We start from the raw sequence: 23221 nt of genomic DNA on the forward strand, positions 1-23221 counted from the left end.
ACAGTATCCATTCAATATTAATAAATAAAACATGTCTTCCTTAATTAATTTCCTTTCAAAACATCAATTCGTCTTGGATACAAAGTCTTGGTTTCTTTCAGAAATTAGAATAAAATTTCCTATAAAATTCTAAGGTAGAATGGTGTTTCTAATTAAATAAGATAAGAAACTTTTAAATTGGATTTTAGATAATTTTGTAATTGGCCTAAAATAATTATAAATTAGTTACTACGCGTATTTAATTATTTAACTCTTAATATAATACCATTCGGTTAAATGGATTTTAATTTATGCAACCTCGCTATAACGTATCTTAGAGGGTTTAGGGGCTTAAATTACTGTAATAAGGGGCCTCGGGGATCATAGTTTATCTTATATAAATATATATACAGTGGTAAGTTTGTAAACAACATCATTGTACTGATGATGCTGTTGGAGGAAAATGTATCTTTGACGTATCGAAACTAAAGTTTAGATGATCTGTTATAACATACAGTAATTAGATCATCGTGTAAATTCCATTGTTGCATGCATTGCTCAGTTAAGGCAATAGTAATTAGAATAGTAATGTCTTAATTAGCCTTATGTAATATATACACAGAGGAATGAAGATTTGCCTCATTAGAAAGATTCTTTAGAAGGAAATAATCTAAAAATGGAAAAGAAAAAAAATAAGAAAAATTATTATTCATTATTAATTCTGCTTTATTAGAAATGCCAATTTGGATAATGAACTCCTTAAATTTAGATAATCCCTAATTTATCTTGCTTTATAATGAACGATGTGACTGCTACAGCAAATTAAAATCTTCGAAGTTATAAAATTAAATTATTTAAAAAAAGAGAGCGAGAAGAATTTATGATGTGAAAATGAAGAAATTTTCATGATATATAGTTCTATATAAATATAGGATGATAAAAGACGAATTCTTGAAGTTTTATAGCTTAATGGTTATCAAAATTGATAGCTTAAAGTATAAAATAGATGTGTAATGCACAGAATCATTAGAAGACTTACATCCTCATCAATTCTGTTTGAGGACAGTTGCTGTCTGAAGTTGTCCAGTAACAAGTTGTGCATTGGGTGTCTTCCTTAATCCCTCTTTAGTTGTGTGGTGCAGTTATGGGGGATTTTCCTTTGATTAACGAAGAATAACAGCATTTCTTACCATCTACAACCCTATCGAAACCGATCTTAATCAAAGATAAAAAAAAATTAAAGATAAAAATGACTGGAATAAACATGGAAATTATTCATTAAATCAGATTAAAATCGAGAAAAATTATCATCGACTTTCTTTAGTAATTAATAACTTCACTTTTGTTAGGAGATAGAAAAAAGAAGAAAATTCTCTCGATATTACAGATTTATAAATCAGATATTGTAGCTACAAGAAAAAGGTTTCTATACTCCTTCTCCTTTTGTCTCATATATTTTTTTTATATTATTATTTTTTTTCTCTTGCCCTCCCCTAAACAAGCTATAGACACTAAAGAAGATATAAATCGATTTAGTTCACGCTGATAACTTGTTCATTTTCTCAATAAGGAATTTGTATAAGAGATTACAGCATCCTTATCTCAGGGAGGTAAATGATCATTGCAAACTGCACAACCCAATATCGCTATAACAGGGGACCACATTCTCTGACTGCGAAAACGGACAAACCCATAAAACCTATTTTATGGACACAATATTTCACTCAGCTTTGAGAGTTTCATTTATTTATCTTTTTTTTCTTTCTTTCTTTTTCTCTTTTCTAGGTGGATATACGAATATTGACATTTCGGAAAATTGTTATACTGTTTTCTCCCTTTCTTGCTACTGCATTTCTTTTGTTCTAATGGCATTGGGATTGATAGAAGAAAATAGATATAAAAAATGTTATTTTTTTTAAATAAAAAAAAATCTCGCGTTTATGTAACATTTAAACGTTTATAATTAACAATATAATAAAATATTAACATAATATTTTTAAAAAATGCGCATAATTTAAACCAGAAATAGAACGCCTGTCACTACCAGGAATTCGTATACCTGTACATAACTATAAAATATTAATTTCGTGAGCTTCTACTGTTTATAAAACTATTAAAAACTTAGAAATATGCTCGTGTTTTAAGTTATGTTTACATATTTAGAGCGATATATATAAATCTTCGCTTATAACGACATTATATATAGGCGATTCGAGTATAACGCGCATGCAACCGTTATTAAAGACATAATTTATTTAATTCAAAAATTAAGTAAGTAAATAAATAAAACCTTTAAAAAAATTCCCTAGACGTCCTAAAATATATTTTTAATGAAAAATATTCTATTATTTTTGTAAATAATTAAGATAATTAAAAAACTTTTTGAGGAATTTTGCGGCAAAGAAAAATAATCTTGCTTTACTGAAGTCAACATTTATAAAAAAAAGAAATAAAAAAAAATTCTTACAAAGAATTAAAGTAAACAACTTTAAAATCATTAAAAATATGAAAAATTTAAAAGTTTTTAATACAAATTTATTAAATAATTAAATATTTTTAAAAACTGTAATCAAGATCACATCTCGTAGAAAATTATTTAATCTAGTTTAAAAACTTTGTTAGTTAATTTTTAAAAGAAAAAAAATGTTTATATATTTTTTATTATTTAATTAAATTATAATAATTTTTTTAAATATTATTATCACTATTAAAAATATTTAAAAAATTATTTTTGAATTTAAAAAAAATAATTTAAAATTCAAATATAATATTCTTGATAAATTAGATAATTATATTAATGTTTTACTTGCACAACAGATGGCATGAGAGTTTTTAAAGGTTTTTTTTTTATACTTTTATATCTAAAAAAAATTACTAAATCAGCACAAGATAAAAATATTTAATATTAAATCAGCAAAACCAAACTAAAGTAGTAGTAAGCAATTTTTAAACAATTCAAACTAATTAAATTATATTTATTTTTTAAATTTTATTTTAAAAAAATTTGATTAATGATTAAAAATTCCAAAATTAACTATATTATACAAAAATTTATTTTATTTTTTTAAAGATTTAAATTATATTTAATAAAAATTTCTGATAATAATTAAATTGAAAAATATTTACTTTCTCCTGATAAATTATCCACGTTTAAGATTATGGAAAATTTTATTTTTATTATTTTTTTTTAGCTTATAAAATTTAAAATAAATTATATTTTTTTAATTACTTATTCTATAATTTTTTTTAAAATTTTTTTATGTTTAAAATAAAAATATTAGTTTAAAAATTTCCAGATTCTTGCTTGAAATTTATTTTAAAAAATAAAGTAAACTAATTTTAAAAATGAAATTTTTTTTAATTAAAAAATATTTTATTTATAAACTTAAATTAATAATTTTATTTTTGAAACTTGTTTTTAATATTAATTTATTAATAAAATTAGAAAAAATTTGTAGGTAAAAAAAAATGTAAAATTTATTAATTTTTTTTATGTTTTAAAAATATTTTTCCTTATTTTTTTATTTTTTTTATCCTATTTTATTACTTATTTTTATTGATTCTACCTTTTATTATAGTTATTTTCATAGTTCATAAACCAAGAATTTTATACTTTTGTAGATCCTGTTTCTACATTAAATAAAGACATCAACGATCGTTTCTAACAATCGAAAAAAATGTTTAAATTAAATAAAAATTATACAAATTTTATAAATTTTTAAAGATTTAAATATTATTCCTGATCCATTCTAGAACATAAAACAGGTAAAATTTAAAGAATTGCTCAAGAATTTCCTCAATATGCATGAATAATTTTAGTATTGTTCCTCGTATAATCAATTTTAAACGTAGAATTTTATTGATATAGTTTAATAGATTATATATTATTTAAGTACAAAGGTTAAAGGATATATAATCCTTTAAAATATATTAATAAATTTATATGTAAAATGTATTATTTGATAAATAGCACTGAAATTATTTATGCATGCTGTAGATATTCCTGAGTATTGTTTAAATTTCCAGGTTTTTTTAAAAAATATTTTGTAGGTTAATTGTTATTCTTGTTATTCTAGAATATAAAAATTGTCTAGAGTATTTTAAAAATTAAGGAATTTTTATAATACACGTTAATAATTCGAGTGTTTCAGAGCTGTTCAACATTCATCATAATTGAAGGATTGGTGTTCAGAGCTCTCTGTAGGAAGAATTATTGGGTAAATCTCAACTAAATTTGTTATACATAATGTTTTGAGTATGTGGTTTGGATTAACGAAAATAGAATTTACTTCGAAATTCAGCCGCTAGGGAAAAATTTAGCGCTACTGTCTGCTTAATGTTAAAGCCCTAAATATAAAATAACGAAACTCCTTTCCGTGTCTATTGCTGTCTATGATTGGTCGAGTGAGTGTCACGTGATAACAGGGCGCCATTTTCTGATCAAAGATCGCTGTTCAAGAAATTTATAATATTTTAATAATAAATAAAATTATTTTAGAAGAATTAATATTTTTATTTATCTTCTTCACCTAAATACAAGTAATATTTTTAATTTATGCCAATGATTTTTATAAAAACTTTTTTACATTGCATAGATGTAGAATACATAAGAACTTGTGTAGAATGTTACACTTTACGTCGTGTAACACACGTAAACGTAACAGAGCAGTCTTAGTGGAAAATAATAGTTCTAAAGATACATTTGTTTAGCACATATCAAGTTTTTAAAAAATATTAGCGAGGTTGAGGCAGAAGTTTTAAACGCGAAAACGTGTACGTCGGACGTTCAGCATCGCTTTCCTGTAAGTCTAGAAGTTTGACAATGGTGTTTAGAAAGTCAGTGGAATCATGCTCGACGTTCCAAACGCCATTGTCAAACTTCTAGGCTTACAGGAAAGGCGGCGCTGAACGTCCGACGTACACGTTTTCGCGTTTAAAACTTCGGTCTCAACCTCGCTATTATCGATTTTGTAAAGTTTTAATGTATTCAATGAACTAAATTAGAAAATTCGGTTATTTTAATTACAATTTCATTTAAAATTAGTAATGAGTTGCGTAACTTTCCCGGCATAACAGTTAAAATTGCGTATGGCTCCATCTGTTATGATATTTTATATTTAAAAAAGTTTCATATTGTAAATTATTATAAAGTGGCAAAAAGCTTAATTTTGAAGGTATAAAAAAGTTTTATAAAAAAAATAAAATTATAAATGCTAATAACGAATAAAGTCTTCATTCATCCGACTCCAACAACGTGACCCCTGTATCACCTCACCCCTTGACCTTTAATCATCAAAATTTAACAGCATTAATCTCCCTAATACACAAAACTCCCTGAAAAATTTCAGATATTTTCGAAAAAATGCACAGGAGTTATTAAGCTTCAAATAGGGTGAACAGAATTGTTCTTCCCACAAACACACACTAACATACACACAAAAAATTCCCTAATATTTTTGCATTTTTCGATGTTTCAAGATGCCCCGAGTCGAAAAATGTAAAAATATTAAGAGATAATTTTTTTCAACCCCCCATACTTTCCTTCTATTACATATTACAAAAGTTTCTAGTATATATACAACAGGCAAATACTAAATTTATTAATTAACAACAATAACTTGAGCATTTTAGGTTCTAGTTAATGCAATTTTCAATATTGAGTATTAATGTGTGATACAAATTACTTTTTATATTAGATTTTATTGTATAATGCCCCATTTATTTAGCTTGTAGTAACAATTAAAATTAAAATAAACACTTAAAAATTCATTTACATTCGTTTCAAGGTTTATAAAATTTAATTAAAACTAGCCGAAAATTTATAAAAATTAATAATTTAATTTTTAATTTATATTATTTTGTAGTTGTGTAATTTTATATATTTAGAATTATATTTAATTAAATAAAATAAAGACTAATACATTTTAAAACGGAGAACGATGCAGGAAAGCATCTCCGCCCCTGAATTATATTGAAGAAAAATATTTAATAAAATATCAAAAATTTAAATTCCCAGTTTTCTTTTGATTAGAAAGGACATTAAATTATATTTTATTTTCACTTTTTTCTGTTGAAAAACTTGGAAACATTTCATAATTTAAGCCGGAAGTCTTGTTTCATTTAAGATTAATTTCTCGATTTTTTAATAATTTTACTTTCGGTAATAAAATTGTAATTTGTTTTTCGCGTTATAATTGATTTATTTCAGACGATTTTTAAAAGAAAAATACTTTTTTCGAAGTAAATATTGCATTTTATATGATTTAATTATATAAAATAGCGTCCTGCAGACGAAGTGTCTTGCTTATCTCTATCCTTCGAAACTTTCGACGAATTGTGAAGGACATTTCGCTAATTATACTTGAAATTCGTTTAAAAACCGTACGTAATAAACACATTACAGAGATAACAGCGCCAATTTCGCCCTAGCGGCTAAATTTTGAATTAAACAGTTTTTTCGAAAATCGAAACTGCATAGTCAAGACAGTATATATACTAAATTTGATAGAGATTTGCCCAGTAGTTCTTTGTACAGAGAGTTCCTTAATTGTGATTACCCTGAACTTCAAATGTATTGCTAATATGATTCTATAAGGAAAAGCATTATAATTATTCATGTATATCGCTAAAATGTTTTAATTTTTACATTCTTTATGCTAAATTTATCAGGAATCATATTTACATCCTTTAAGAAATTATTAAAAAATTTCTACAAAATTAAAGACTTTCCTTAATATTCACGAATAATTTTAGTGCTTTTCCTCATACAATTAAACCAGTAAATCAACTTTAAATATAATTTTATTAATATTTTATAAAGATTCTACATTAATTAATCTGTACACTAAAATAATACATAATTTTAAAATATAAATCGATAAAAATTCTGTTTAAATTTAATTATTTAACCGAATTCTATGGGAAACTATATTAAAACTACTCATCATGTGGAAGTTATTTAATTTTTTGATTCTCCGACCACGTTTTATGTTGTAAAATCGATTAAAAAAATAATATTTCAATCCTTTATATATAATATATATTCTAAAATGATAAATATATAAAGAAAATCCCGAATATTTAATGGCTATTTCTTACTGAATCATATCAACGAATATATTTTAAGCATAGGATTTTAACGAAATATTTTTTAAAAATTATATATTATTTTACTGTAAAGGTTAAATATACAGAAAATATATAATTTCGTTACAAAATCTTATAAAAATTTAGACTTGTACGCTGCAGATGCGAAGAGAATCTTCGAGAGAAGAATTCGTGGTATGTTTTAAAGATATTTTTAAATTTGTTATAATGTTATAGTAAATTATTCGATCACAGAAGCTAGAAAATATATTTCAGACCAGCTTAGAGAATGAATTTAAGCTTAAAAATCATGAAAAGAATATTTAAAAATATGTAAAATAATCATTATATCAGTATTAAAGAAGACCAAGATGTATCTTCAGATTTGCATTAATTAAAACAAGTTTGAAGCTGAAAAAATATAAAAAATTATTGTAAAATTCTTTATTAATTATACATTTATAAATATATATATAAAGAAGCTCCTGGTTTAAGTTATTTAAGTGTTTTAAGGGTATAAAATATAAATAAAGGAACGTATCTGTATCGTGATCACGTTCACGAACTTTCCGTTTACTTTTTAATGTTTTATAATGCTTAAACAAATGAATAAATATTAAAATTTCTTAGAAAACTAATGTAACTAATTTCCGGTTTACATAGTAATATTTTACTTTAAAAAAAATAATAAATTCTGTACAGGAAATCCTGTAATTTTTAAACGTCGTTTTTCATATTCGTATTTAATTTAAAATCTTAATAATTTATTTAAATTATAAAAATTTCATTACAATACAAGTTATATTGAAAGGAATTTATTTACACTTCATTTTCTCCCAGTTTTAAATGAATTATATGATGTAAAATAAACATTAAAGCTGTAGAATTTTAATTTTATGTTTGAGATTTATTTAAATTAGATATTTAAATAAACTGTTTTATTTTTTTTAAAGTTAATTTTTATTGTAATTATCATCAGCATCATCAAAAACATTTTACAATTAAATGGAAGACAGACGAAGACGTAAATTGCAGATTGTTCATGATGATGATGATGACACACGTATAAGCTGTTTTTATCATCATAATCGTCATCACCATCCTAACCAACACATTTAGCTTAAAATAGAACATATTTGAAGTCTTCAACTGGAAATTGTTTTTGATGACGACGATGATGATGATTATGACGATGGCCAACGGATAAGCAATTTTGAAATGTTATTTTTATCACCACAATCATTATTCTTATTCTAAAAATCACTTTAATATAGTTTAGGTCTTCAAATAGAAAATATCTGAAGACCTAAACTAGAAATTATTCGTGATGATGACACATGGATAAACTGATTAGTAATGTTATTTTTATCATCATAATCGTCACTATCATCCTAAAAGACATCTTAAGCTTAATCAAAGCTGGAATTATTCATAAAAACATGATAATAACATACGAATAAATTGTTTTACAGAGTAATTCTCCACCACCACAATCATCATCAAGAACATCTTAAGCTTAAACGGCGACGATAATGACGATAAACTGCTTAAAAGTAAAGATTTACACGACAAAATACGATGACTAAAATGTGTTTATGGAGATTTAACAGCAGTTTAATATAAGAAAAGGCAGTTTTCCTACGATTAAAAAATCCAGAATTGAAGCAGAAGCATAATCATTCCATCAAATCTATGTTTTCATCATGATAATTATCGATTTTATAAAGGATTAAGCAGCATTATACAAACTAATGTGATCAATCCAGTACAAACACAAGTAACGTAACAAAGTTTGCAAAGCTCCAACTTATCAAATCCCCGATAAAACTTATTTATTCAATTTAAACTTATTCAATTTACACGCTTTACCTAAAGTAATACCAGGATTATCACCTCATTACATTCTATCTTGTCACCATTTTGTTTACAGACCTTATTTATAATTACGTATTATATAAGTTTTCCCTTCAAAAATTCGATATTTTTCAGATAAATTGGCATTTTAATTAAATAAAATGCCTATTTTTTCGTGTCAAGTGACGAATTTTTACGAGGGAGTAAAGTGTTTTAAGGGGGTGTTAGCGTGCTTTCTACACCTCTATTTTAAGAATTATTTGCATTTTAACGGGTTATTCTAACGTTAAATTAAATTTTAAACTGTTTTTGATTAAGTAAATCATTAGAATTTATTCCATTTTATCATTTTTATCATAAAATTCTCCTTTTTAAAGACGACAAATGCCACCAGCCAGCGCTACTAGTCAATAGCTGAAAATTTGCAAGTTTACCTATTTAATCTTCTGTTTAAAGATTTTAAACGTGTTTATAATTAATTACCGTATCTTTTATACACTAATTGCGAGTCTCATGCCATTTAACCAACCCAGAAACGAGCCACGTGCTAATTAATTCGGTATTAAACGAGTCGATAAAAATGAATGCCGTTTTATAACGTTATTGTTCATTATAAAATAAATATAAAAATGTATAACAATAAAGATATCAGCGCTTATAAAGTTTACTGAGAAATTTAATAAAATATTAATAAATTAATTAATTACAGCCGAAAGTAGCGGCGTAAGAAGTGTCTCCATCTAGCGTTAAAAATATGATAAATATTCAAATTTTTAAAGAAAAAAATTCAAATTTAGAAAGAATCCAAAGAGGAAATATTGAATTTTCTCCAAAAAAATCCCTAAAGTTCGCCTTTTCCAACTATAAACTCATCTGTCTTAATTCTAGAGTGAAGCTAGCTAAGCATCAGATAAGATGTTGTCTAATGCTATCAAATTAACTTAGTTCTTATCTAGGAAATGTGTTAAATCGAAGAAAATTCGTGTAGAAACTTTCGCTTTTACGTTGCTCGCTATAGTATGGGATTTGTAAGTCGAAAAAAGGGGATAAAAATAGAAGAGGAAGAAAAAAAGATGAGGAGGAGGAGGAAGAGGAGGATGAGAAGCATCAGTAGGATGCTAGAGCAGTGTGGTACTTTGGCAATGTCGCTTTACTCTCCCTTGTAATTCACCGTCTGGACGGCAGAGGGCATATCAGTCAAAGCATAGAAGATGCCTTGTCGCTATTGCCTGAGACAAATCTCGTAAGTTTATCACAGTCAGGATATCTGGCTGTCAGCCGCGGCTTACTACCAAAGAAATTGGAGTGCAGGCGATCTCCAAGAAAACACACTTTTCAGACTTTATTTCTTTTTAGTTTGCTAGATAGGATTTAGACTTTTGCTTCTTCTATCGAAAGAAACCCATTGGCTCTGAGTAGAAATGACTTATTCTTACTTGTTATTATTTTATATTCGATGCCACTCCTCGGAGGTTCCTTCTGTTTGGTGTGATTTGCTTTCATAATCCAGTTTGGTCCAAATGCTGTTTGGAAGAAATAAACGTGAAGGTTATTTTTATATAAGTGAATGTTTTTTCTACATCAGAGATAAGAAATTTTTTCTTGTTGTAAAATCATCTTCCTCCTCTTCCTCCTCCTCCTCCCCCTCATCCAAGTTATCTTTCTCGCTCTAATTATTTTATCTGAAATGATGCTACCAAATCGTGAGATGAATTTTTGAGAAATTTATAAAAGATTCTTTATATTTTGAAGTTAAATTTAAGATTTTCCCTTTTTCTTTTTCCGCGTAAAAGAATAAAATTTATCTATCTATAGAGTGACTTTTAACGAGAATTCTTGCAGTTTAAAATACATTATTTTAAATTGTTGCTCCGTTGTGGGATGAGTTGGAGGAAATTTTTCTGAAACTAATTATAATTTAACTCGTATATTATTAAGTTAAAATGAATTTTTACATTAAAGAAAAGAGATTTTGGAGAAATTTAATAATTCTCATACAACAATTCTTTAATTAATTTAGCAGAAAACGAAGACTAGTTCGGAGGATAATCCCCCAAACAACGCGAATTTATTAGATTTACGCTAGATTTTAGAGTCTATAAATATATATAAACACTTAAATACTCTAAAAGTGCTACATTTTATAAAGGAAAAAAATTTGGAAGTTTTAAATTTGCGAAGATCTTTTAACCTTCTTTCTTATTAAGTATCATGTAATAAATGATACGGGTCAAGGGTCAAGAATGTAGATAAAATCCAAAAAAATAATTTATCGTTTCTTCCCCCTGACATTTTCAACTTCTAAGTGAATGTTTCCTGACATTAAATATAAATTTCCTACTCTCGAAATGATTTTTTAATTGTGTTATCTTAAGAGCTACGGGTCGGAGGTCGATTTAGGAGAAGAATTTTCTAAAGTAAATTCGGATATACTTTATATATCACAAATATATATATATATATATATATATATTAGCTTAAAAGCAAATGGTTTCAACGAAATATATATTTTTTATGTGGAAAATTTATAGAGTTTTACCGTTTTCAATGCGATTCTGAAAGATCACCAAGAGCAACTTTGGAAAACTCTCTTAAGAGTAAGAGAATTTATTTATTTATTTCTTTTTTTGGGCATGATAAACTATGTTGGCCCCTCTTATAAATTCCTTTATCTATAAATCCTTTCCCTGTATAGAAATAAAACAGAGCACCCCATAAGTTAGAATGGTATACTCGATCGGTTGGACTGAGTTATTTCTACAAATTTACGATTATGAAGTGTGTCACATCGTTTTATTATTACACGAAAAGCACATAAATATGATATAAAGCAGTGCCATGTTGAAATTTGGTTCCATGTTATATTCTAACCGCAAATGAACCGCGTTGGGACTGTAAACTAGCAAACCTTCGATACTATTATCACATCTGGAGCATTAAGTGAGTGAATTATCGCAAGAGTACTGTAATATATTAACGAATTAATTAATTCCTTGTCAAGATACCTCACATCGGAAGTTGTTGTTTCCCACAGGGAGTTACTCTAATAGTGTTTCCACATTGTAAGGAAGGAGGGAAAAAATACAGCATTTTTCCTCTAACAATCCCTAACTTGCTTGATGAAATAACCCGCAGGCCTTCTTACAAAACGACAGAATTTTGTGAGAAAAAATATATTACTAGATTAATTGAATTATATTTGCCATTTGCTGTTAAAGTAAGAAGTGATTTTCCAACGAAAATTTTGTTAAAATTAAAGGAGATAGATGCTCTGAACTCATCGTCCTACTCCACGATGAGATGCTGCATATAAGATAAATTTAAAATATTTTCTATATATATATATATATAAAGTTTGAAAAATGAAAAAATAGATCTATGGAGGGATACATTTTCCATATTCATGGAAAAAGAGTTTTGAAATTGAACTCTCTTCTTCTTCTTCCCAAACGACTATATACATTTCTTATTCGTAGTCAGTAAAGTTCAAAGCCTTGACTAAATGCAATTCTTTACTAGAGATGTTGAAAACACTGCATTATGCATGTCTAACGTAATAGGAGCATTGAATGTTTTCCATCCCAAGAGTGCAACCGCTTTCTCTCGCCTAAAACGGTTGTCTTGGTAACAGGATTCCAGATGAATCCTTTCGCGTAAACTAAACCCCGAAATGTAGGTAGTTGTGTCTTAGACTCGGATGCGGAACCCACTTCTCCCAAGTATTGCTTGGAATGATAGGTAGAAAGAAGGGAAAGGGAATAAAAGAGAATATTCTGAAGGGAATTCGTTCAACTTTCTATACTTCGAGTATACAGACATATTGACTAGGATGCGAAGAAAACAGTTAATGGAAGTTTAGGAAAGCAGGATTGAAAACTTCACGATAAGAGGAAAAAGAACATAATTTTTGTCAATCCTATTTTTCTGAAAATTCAATAAATATATAACTTATTCCTGATAGAATTTGAAGCTAGAACACTTTCTTATATAATTAATATGTGCCATTGTCGCGACTTACAATCTCGATAACCTCAGAAATTGTTGATGTTAATGAAATATTTAAGATTTGAACGTTCGTTTGTCTTCCTAAGTGTGAGTTATTTATAAATAAACTCAATTGGAAGAGATTTTTCTGAAGTATTTTTATATGTTTCTCACAGCTCTAATTTACAGGCGAGTTGAAGACGTTGTATCGTTTTCAAGGCTGCTTAATATAAAATTATGGTTAATTTTGTAAAATTTTATCAATTTTAACAACGTTTTGAAGCCTTGTTTTAATAATTTAAACATAATAAATTCATATCTTCAATTGAAAATGAGGTATTTACGCTTCAAGGAGTAGAGATAACTCGTATGCAGTTGAATTTGAGCTTCAATTTTAAAGCAATTTAAACATAAAATCATGGTTAATTTTGTAAAAATTTATGTATATTAACAAATTTTTGAAACCTTTTTTAATAATATAAGGCTACTAAATTCATATCTTTTATTGAAAAAGAAAAAAAATTGCACTTTAAGAGGAGATTATAAAATGCATAAGTTAGCTTGATCCTGACAATCCTATTTGGAAAGCTTACAAAATTATCGAAATAAATTGTTATTTCTCAGATTTTTAGCGATGAAACTAGACAAAAAAAATTAAAAAAATAAAAATAACATTAAAAAAGATTAATTTAAAAAAATATACATTTTAACAATAAAAAAAAAACCCTTAAATTTTATAAATTTTGAAGCTTACAGAATAAAAATAAAAGAATTTTTTAACTTTTAATAATTAATTGTAATTTAATAAATGAATACTTATAAAAAATATACATTAAAAATTTAATATTAATTTTTTAATGGACATTTTAAAATATTTAAAACAATTTGCTTCTACTTGTACGACTTATAAAACGATTATAATATAAAAAAATTAAATAAATATTATTATTAAATTTACTTAAATAATTATATAATAATTAAAATTAAAATTAATTTGCATATTTTAATTTAAAAATTAAAATATACAAATTAACTTAAAAGTCAATTCACCAAAGTGTCAAAAAAGAAAATAAAATGGTTAATTGACGTTTGGGCCAATCTGTTTTTAAAGGAAAAAATTTAGGGAAATAATAATAATAATAATAATAATTTAAATTATTTTCTCATTTTTTAAAAAAATATAAAATTATTAATTAAAGTTAATTAAATATTAATAGAAAAAATAAACAAATATAAGTTACCAAATAATTGAAGTGATTAAATCCATGAAATTATCTTCTATGGAAAAATATAACATTTTTTAACTTTAAAATATTTTTTAAAAAATATTAAATTTTATTTTATTTGTTTTAAATTAGTAAATTAATTTTTAAAAATAAATTTAGAAGTTAAATAAATAATTTCTTCGTTTACTTCGTTGATGACCCCTTTTTTAATTGAAAATTTGAATATAATTTTTAAATTATTAATTAAAATATTAATCTTAAAACATAAAGAAATTGTTAAATATAATTTTTATATGTTGATTTAATTAATAAATAAAGAATAGTTTGTGATAACTTGTCGATGAGTTTACATCTTCCAAGATTATAAAATGGAGGATAAAAAATTGAAAAAAAAAAATGTTGTATAAAGATATTTTCTAGCATTTAAAAACTTAATTTTAATTAAAGAATATAAAATTTAAATAATTATTTTTAATTAAAACATAAATTCTTTGAAATTATCTTTAAAAAAATCACGAAAATTTCGTGATTGATCTTTACTTTTCTCGATTCTAAAAGGCAGAAAATAGGTAAAAATTACCATAAAAATGATAAATTTTGAACGAAATTAAGATATAAGAATCATAAAAAACTAATAAATTTATTAATAAAGCTAATTATATTATTATAAATCAAATATTTATACAAGAACGAGAGAATTTCTACGTATAAACCGAACAAAACACGCATCTAGCACCGACTCCATTAATAAAAAAAATCCATTAAAAAAGTACAAAATTTTTATTTAAATAATATAAAAATATACAAAAAAGATTAAAAAGTCATTAATAAATTTAATTTGATTAATATAAATCGCGTATTTATATACGAACTGGTAAATTTTTCTTATAAACTAGATCAAAGCACGCATCTAACGTCGACTCCGTTAGTAAAACGGATTTAAATAATATAAAACATAAAATATTTAATTTAAAAAGAGGAAGAGAAAAAATGACCACAAACTTAGAAAATAATTAAAAGAGATCAAAGTTACACTAAAAGTATGGAAGCGCAACTACCATCCTCCAAGCATCAATAGAGAAGATGAGGAGGAGGAGGAGGAGGAGGAGGAGGAAAAGAGAAAAAACTAAATAAAAAGCAACAACAGATATTAATAAAATTAAAAGAAAAGAGAGGAGGCTGAGTAAATCTAACCAATGAACTAACCATAATACTGTAGAGGTAATCCATAAAGCCTCATTCTGTCCACTAAATACACTCGGGATTCGTTAGTCTATTTGATGGTCTGTATCGCATTTACCTAAGGAGACGATTACTGTTTGGTAAAATCTCTTTTGTTCGCTTCACAGATAAGATAAATTACACGCATCAACACGCATTTAACTAATGCTCCATGTTGTGCAGCACTTCTCTCTCACTTAATAAATTTAAACGTAATCACCGTGATTTAAATATTTCACAATTTGAAACTAAATTGTTGCTAATTTGTGTTTATAACTGGTTAAAACTATTATTAATATTTAAAATTACTAATTAAACTTATTTGTAATTAAAGAATTTATTATTAAACCCTTTCGATGCTTAGCTGTTAATGTCAGTTAACTTGTAGAAAATAAAATTAACAAGGAAGTAATTCCATGGAGTGTTTCTTTATTTTATTTTATTTTTTCTTCACTTTTTCCTGTTTAATTTTTTATATTTATGTGATAAATTCTTGAAATTTTTATCTAGTTTATTAAAGTTACAAAAGTTTACTGTTTGGTTAAAGAGTTTTTATATATAATTCTTCTTCTAGAAATTTAAGAAAAGTTGATTTTTGGATCGTTCTCCGTTGATTAAAGTAGTTTTTTAGTTAGAACACACTAAAATTTACTCAAAAATGGCGAATATATGAGGCAGAGAGAGCGAATGAGGTCAGAATTTGTAAGAACCCGCACCGCTTAAGGGACTTACATAGGCCCTTACATTACAAGCATACAAACAGATATCAGCAGAAGGCATTTGTTTTATGTCTGGCAAAGATTGACCTCTGCTCTATAAACAACCAAACAGCATCCAACCTATTTACTTTAGTAAGAGACGTGTACCTTCAATCTCCAAATGCACAAGAGCTGCATAGCATTGTGCCTGACCTACAGCATCCCTGTCTTCACTTCTTAAAGGAACCATAATTCAGTAAGAAGTGTAAGGAAGTGATCCGTCTCCAGTATCCAATCTTACAGTAGCATTTCTACACTTTTTTTTCCAAGTAACCCTCTTATGGGACTTTACGTATACCACTGCTTCAGACAACTTTCTCAATCTTTGTACCAATGATAGCTATCGTGATTGGCATTTTCCATTTTCGACTGAGTTATCTTCACGAAAAAACGGTCTCAACAGGGTCAAAGTAGACCCTTTACTGTAGAATCTAGTCTGGAAATGTGTAATATATCCGGTTTGATGTAGCTGATTTCTTTCCATAAGTTTCATTAAGCTGATTTTTAAAGATTTCTGTGGCTTGGCTTCTCTCTTTCTTGCAATCAATACCTGTGTTTTCAATCAATATTTGCTTGATAGATCAAACCAAGTTTATTGGGGTTAGAGTTTCCAAACTTCGTTCTAGTTGCTAGAATAGCTTTCTTTCACGTTAAAAATTGCAAAAAAAACTATTCTTGACGGTTCGAATTTCTTAGTGAATTGCCTTCAATTTCTTCATCTAAATTCAATGAAGTAATTTGTTTTCTTGTTTTATCCAACCTTTACACTTTAAAGTTTGTAAATTTAGGGCTTTAACATGATTAAAATTCATAAAATCTATCATAATTTTAACATAATTAGTAATGGAGATGAATATGTTTATAAAAATAGTTCCTAAGAGTTATGTGGTTTAACTAGATATATGCTTCAACTAAAGTAATTTTTAGTAAAAATTTAATTATTTAGGATTAAAATTTACTTTCTTTACGCGAAATTTATAGGTGAAAATTCTTAAAGTTCCATCATATTGTGGAGTTGTGATGCTAAGAAGCATCAGGAGAACTTAGAATCTTGAGCATTTTATTAGATAATAATGCGGTTTGTAGGTTACTTAATAGATCGAATTTATATATAAGTTCAATAATTATCGCTTCCTATCAAAAAATAAGTATTCTAGGCACTATGTTCCACTTGAAGCAAGCTTAATTTAATGCCTACGAAAAGACAAGATGGAAAATTAATTTGATTACCTACAAAGTTTTCCTCAAAAAAATTCTCTCTAGAATATTTTTGTTAGTGATAAACAAAAATATATTTTTATACTCTAATTCTAAAAAAATGTATTTAAAAGTGAAAAAACATTTTTAGAAAACACAAAAATTCCCTGTGATATCCTCAAAACTCTCTTTAAACTTTTAAACTAAATTTTTTACCTTGTTCTTAATATTTTCAGACGTTTCTAAGTAAACCAATATAATAAAGAGATTTTATAAAAAAAATTCTCGTTAACACAGTATAAAACCACGAAAGTAATCTACACTCCAACTTTTTCTAACGCGCTCCTCAGATTATTTCATATTAAACTGAGTTTATCATCGTTATCCAAATCTAGATACAATCTCACATTAACATAAAGCATATTTTTCTTGTTCAAATTTCATTTAAAATCAATTAATTGTACGCCCAATTTGTTGATAACTTAACCAAATCTCGTTAATATAAGAGTAAACAATTCAATTTTATAAATTTCCATATTAATAAATTAATTACGTGTTTAATAGCGAAAGTATAAAAGTATCAAGTAATGTATCCAGTGATGCCAAGGATAATTAAGAGCAAGAGAAGAAGAAGAAGGAGGAGGAGGAGGAGGAAACTATTTTAAAAATGATCATTTTAACGATAAGAGAAATCCCAATATATACGAATTATATATATATATATAAAAAGAAGAATGTTGTGATGGATAGAGAGCAACAAACGTTATCATTTCAGCAAACGTTAATTGAAATACTTTAGTAGATCGATAAACATTTGTCAGAGCAATAGCACATTATAGAAGTGGCAAACAGAATGGAATCAAGGAAACTATACAGCATTCTCCTTCCTGATTCTTTTACTGATCCAGTCATCAGTAGGTGTCGACTGAGCCAGTCATCGATTGTTGCAAACGTGTGGCACACAAGTTTCCGTCTCCACCCAGAATACGTAATGGAAAGTTGAGTTATCTGCAATTGCTTATCGTCATTACCTCTCTCCTCTCATCCACCCCTCATATAATTAGTAACCGTAATTAACCATTGGGTTTCAGAAAGCCAATGTTCGGTTCGCTATCGCTAATTTGAAAGATTTACTAAATAATTTCCAAGCTGCTTTTTTATTTTTGTTTGCTTCCCTTTTTTCTTCTTTATCCTTTTGCTCCCCATCCTCCTCTTCTCTTCTCTGTAGAGATCACGCTGAGTGGCGAATTTGTGTGGCCACCACTGGGATGCTGCGTGTTTAAGGGTGTTTTAATTAATTTTATCAGTGTTGTGGGTTCCTTGTTAACGCGTTATGAGCAAATTTGAGTGAAATTGGTTGTTTTGTTAGTGTTTTCGTCGCCTTTTATACATTCTTGCGATTAAATTGAAATTTTGTGTCTTATCCTTAATATTTACTAAAGTTTCTGAGTAAATCGGTGGAATGAAATCCCGTTTATAAGTAATTGTAATATTCTTATCGTTTATCCCATATAAATCTTTAAAATTAAGCCAAAAGAACGAAAGTTTTAGCTCTTCTTGTACTTTTTCCCGATTATCCCGAATTAAATCGATGGTATTCACATTTATTTAAACCTAAACACAACCCCCTAATTAAATTACATTTTTTAGTGTAAATTTTATTCAAAAATTCCACCACATTTTTTACTAAAAACCGTAAATTACATCAATAAATATCAATGATGCATAACACATCTATCACCATCTGTCGTCAATCGAAGCAACTAAATCTCTTAATAAACTAATAAAGTACATTAAAAATTGTTACAAAATCATAAAAGATCAACCTAATTAGTTAGAAAAGTTATTATTTTTTGGTATGTAGTTATAAAATAATAATCCCATTTCTCCCTTACAACTAAGAGAAGTAGGAGGTTTGATCTATGGCATTGTTTGTTTCCTGTCCCTGAGCACCCTGCAGTGTAGTCAGGTGGACACATATATCATGCAGACAGGTGCATGATGTCATTCTAAGACATTATGGCATCCGAGATATCTTATTACGTGCCTCCATTAGCAAGGGGACGTTAATCCTTGTCTAGAGTCGTGTGTCTCACGAGGATAATGTATTACCTAGACTTTAGATGGATATGATAATAGAACTAGAGGAATTTTATAACAGGCTAATTAGGTAAAAATTTATAACTTGTCTTATAGCACGTTAGATATAAGAGGTAGAAGAGATATCAACAACTTGTTTTATTCTAATTAAGCGAAGGAATTAAGGAGGATTCTTTGTGATGGTGCCTTTTTTCTCTTCTTCTTCCTCTTCTTCTGTCTTCTACAGTTTCTTCTAAGGAATGTTTTTAAAACTCTCCAGTCAAACCCGTATAATTAAGCTGTTCTTATGCGAAGAGTGTAAAAGAAAATGATGTAAAAACCCATCGAGTGTGTTCGTGCCCATTCGAATTTGATGAGAATTTTTAAAGATATATCAAATATATATATTTTTTTAACTTAAAAAATGTATTTTTAAAGTAAATTAGAATAAGAATAACTTCCATTTTTCTTCATTTTTAATCTTAAATTATCCATTTGAATAGGATGGTTAAGCAGAAATTACACTTTACGATTGTTTGTCGCTTCGTCTAGTATTAAGTTTTATGTAAATGATGAATAATATTCTTTTATTTTGTAAGTTTTTCAAGTTGGAATTTTTTTTATTTCCTCTTCTACTTCCTTTCTTTATAGGAAGAGTTCACAAAACTATGCTCCTAGAAAAATACCAAACGTTGCTGACATTTACTTTAATGTGTTTAGAGCTGAAGGATGATTGTACCGGTTCCAAAGATAGTCCAAGTAACTAAACTAGAAAAATAAAATAGGTTTGAAAGGACAGAGTTTTGTCAATCTGTGCGAGGGGGGTCCAGATAGTCGGTGATTAAAGACAGCGATAGGGTCAAGAAAAATAGATGTTGGACTATCGGTCCAGCTAAACCATCAGCAATAGCAGACTGTATTGATTTCTTGTCTATCGTCCAGAGCTGTCTCTGGAGGAACGATTGTGTAGTCGCTGCTGCACTTTGGGGAAATAGCATGATTCATGCTTCTTCGCTGTCGTTCCTGCTGTAATAAGTCCGCTGTGTTAATGTATCCCTCCCCAAAACCCGTGCATCTTTGTTAGTACAGATGAGAAATGTCCGCTAATTAAAACAGTTAAACAAGAATTGATTAATCGAAGGTGTACTTTAGTGGCTATTAAGGAGTAAGAAGCGGAAAAAAAGGAGGAGGGAAAGCATTATTGTAGATGGAAGTTTCAATAATCTCATCCAGGATTTAAAGATTTATACCCTTTTAATTATCACTTAATTAATGTTTAATAAATTATTTAGGAAAAGTTTTGCTTAGAATTATTATAGTTTTAGTTTCTGACTTTAAATCTTTTAATCGATTTGTAAATTAAATAGTATAATTTCTCTATTTTCGCTCAGTTAAACTTTTAAAAGTTCGATATTCGTAAAGCTAGTATGAGGATATTTGGAAGAGGAGAATTATCAACTCAATTGTCGTATCTCGGAGGAAAACAGAGAGAGGTAAAATTAGAAAAGCAAGCAAAATTAATTGTTTCCCTCTCGAGGTTGAAATACAGAATAAATTTACTTCCTTCCATATTGTATATAATTTGCATAATGCGGTGGCCACTCTCTTGTGGATGGGATTTCGTCCGAGTCTTTTCAACATTATCCTATGGGGGACGAGGTGATTGATGATGCTATTTATCAACTCTCATGGGTCCTCGGTGGGTGGGTCTCTTGCCAAATTACACAGGACGCTTCCATAAGTTTCGACTTGGAAAACGTGAGATGATGAGGACTCGGATGATGAACACGCTCCTTCTTCGATAATATATAGTCAAATAAAGATTACTATATTAGGATTAATTATTCCTCTCTTCTCTGCTCTTTTTTTCTGTAATTACTTTCCGGTGGGAGGTTAAGAACATCTGTTAGGACGAATAAAAATAAGTTTGATGTTTCTTTGCAGTTTTAGCTATCTGCATTTTCATGAGGTTGTCTGACTTCCTTAAAGAACACTCAGATCTCTTCCTATCTAGAAGATAACGACAATGCGGGTAATAAAACTTTGCTAATGTTCTCCTTAGTTCCTTCCCCCCTTTGTTATTTGCTAATGTCCTCTTATGAGAGGATTTAACTGTTGAAATAATATCAAGCATCTGCATTTGCGAGTGCATAACTTTGATTGCTTTTTTCAAATATAAAAAGAGCATCTTAGAAACATTCAACACGTGTTAGAAAGATGCTAAAATATATAAACAATTCGGAAAAACCGAAGCATTTAGTACTAAAGAAAATTAAAATCGAAAATATATTCTGTCGAACAATTAAATGAGAAGTTGCATTAGTTAACTGATATTGAATTTAAGAGGCAGACATAGTGATGGATGAAGTATTCCAACTTCTGTAACTTTTCACTAATTATTTTGAAAATGCCCCCTTTAAGTAAGGGGAAAAAGGAAGCCAACCGCAGTAATTTCTATTGTTTGAATCAAGTGAAACGGGAGGGAGGGGTAGAAAAACGTTAGAGCGATGCACTCGCTATTGGGAGTCATTATTTTAATCTGGACGATGTAAACCGAGCTAATTCTTGACGTCAACTCTCGAGTAAAATGCAATAACTGACTCTAAAATTAATGTTTCTGTTTTCCTCAATTTAATTTACGCTTATTATAGTGATGTTCTGTACTCAGCAGATAGTAATTTTCCCATCAACATGTGTATCTTAAAAGCGGCATCTTTGCCTTCTTCGGTTTCCAACTTCTCCCCTGTTTCTTCTCCTCCCGATGCGGAAAGTTGAAAAAGAAAGGGGGAAAACAGGGGGGAAAAAGAAAGCTGTCCAGACATCAACCAATAATACAACATGGCCTAGCAAAGTGTCTCATTCGCCTCCAATAGGAATTTGATACAGTGTAAAGTTGTTTCAGCAAAAAACCGAAATCTGTTCTATCAGGGGGTTGTATTGGTTACGTGGTTATAACAGTTTTCTCCTAGAAAGATCGCTATCTCGAAGCTTTTCTCTGAGACTGCACGTTTCTGGAATTTCAATCAGCCGTTTTCTTTCAAAACGTAATCGAAGAAGTACTTTTGCCATTCTATCAAGAAATATGATGTCTTATACCCTTATTTATTCAGCACATATGAAATTTCAATGGAAAGTTTAAACGTATTTACCGAAAGGAATCCTCTTTGAAAGTGTATAAAACTTAAAATAAATAAATAAATAAATAAGAAAAATCTCTGATAAGTTCATACTGATGCTTTTTCTTTATGAAACTTTGATCTAGATTCTATCTGTTTACCTTTATTGGCGCCATCATTTTTTATAAATATGGATTCAGGCAAATATCATTGTCCATTACGGAAATAAATTGACATTTTATGAACGTTTCTGATTAATTATGTGATTTTTACGAAGAGAAAGTGGATATTGTGACGTTTTAATCTCACCTGAATAGAAAACTGACATTAAAAGTGGAAGGTATAATTTGGAAGATAACGTGTCTCACTCGCTTCCTAGGTTTAAGGACGGTGACGAAAATAATCACGTAGCACAGCCACACCCCTTGACACTTTTACTTGTCATGTTACGGTGCAATTGGTTAATTCTATTATTACTAAATAATTATTTTCAACTTTTAATCATTTAGAGAACGACAAAACTCTCCGAATGGTTATGACCTTGTCAATTAAAATCTGTGACAAGTTTAACCTCCGTTCAAAGTTCATGCTCTTCATACGCACGTAATTAAGTTAAAATTTATATAAATCTAGAGAAAATTAATAATACTAACAATATTTAAACTCTAGAATAAATATTTGTGAAAATATCGAGAAATTATCAAGACTTTGATACAGGAAT

At 27.8% G+C, this 23221-nt stretch overlaps 1 protein-coding gene across 1 annotated transcript in view; it reads right to left on the bottom strand.

Annotated features, from left to right (window-relative positions):
• Positions 1-23221, bottom strand: part of LOC136985972 (agrin-like) — a 139987-nt gene that overhangs the window by 52935 nt on the left and 63831 nt on the right. The gene's annotated exons all lie outside the window — the stretch shown is intronic.

This window comes from Centruroides vittatus, unplaced genomic scaffold (genome assembly GCF_030686945.1).
Source record: "Centruroides vittatus isolate TY-2023 unplaced genomic scaffold, ASM3068694v2 contig_983, whole genome shotgun sequence".
NCBI classification, from domain to species: Eukaryota; Metazoa; Arthropoda; class Arachnida; order Scorpiones; family Buthidae; genus Centruroides; species Centruroides vittatus.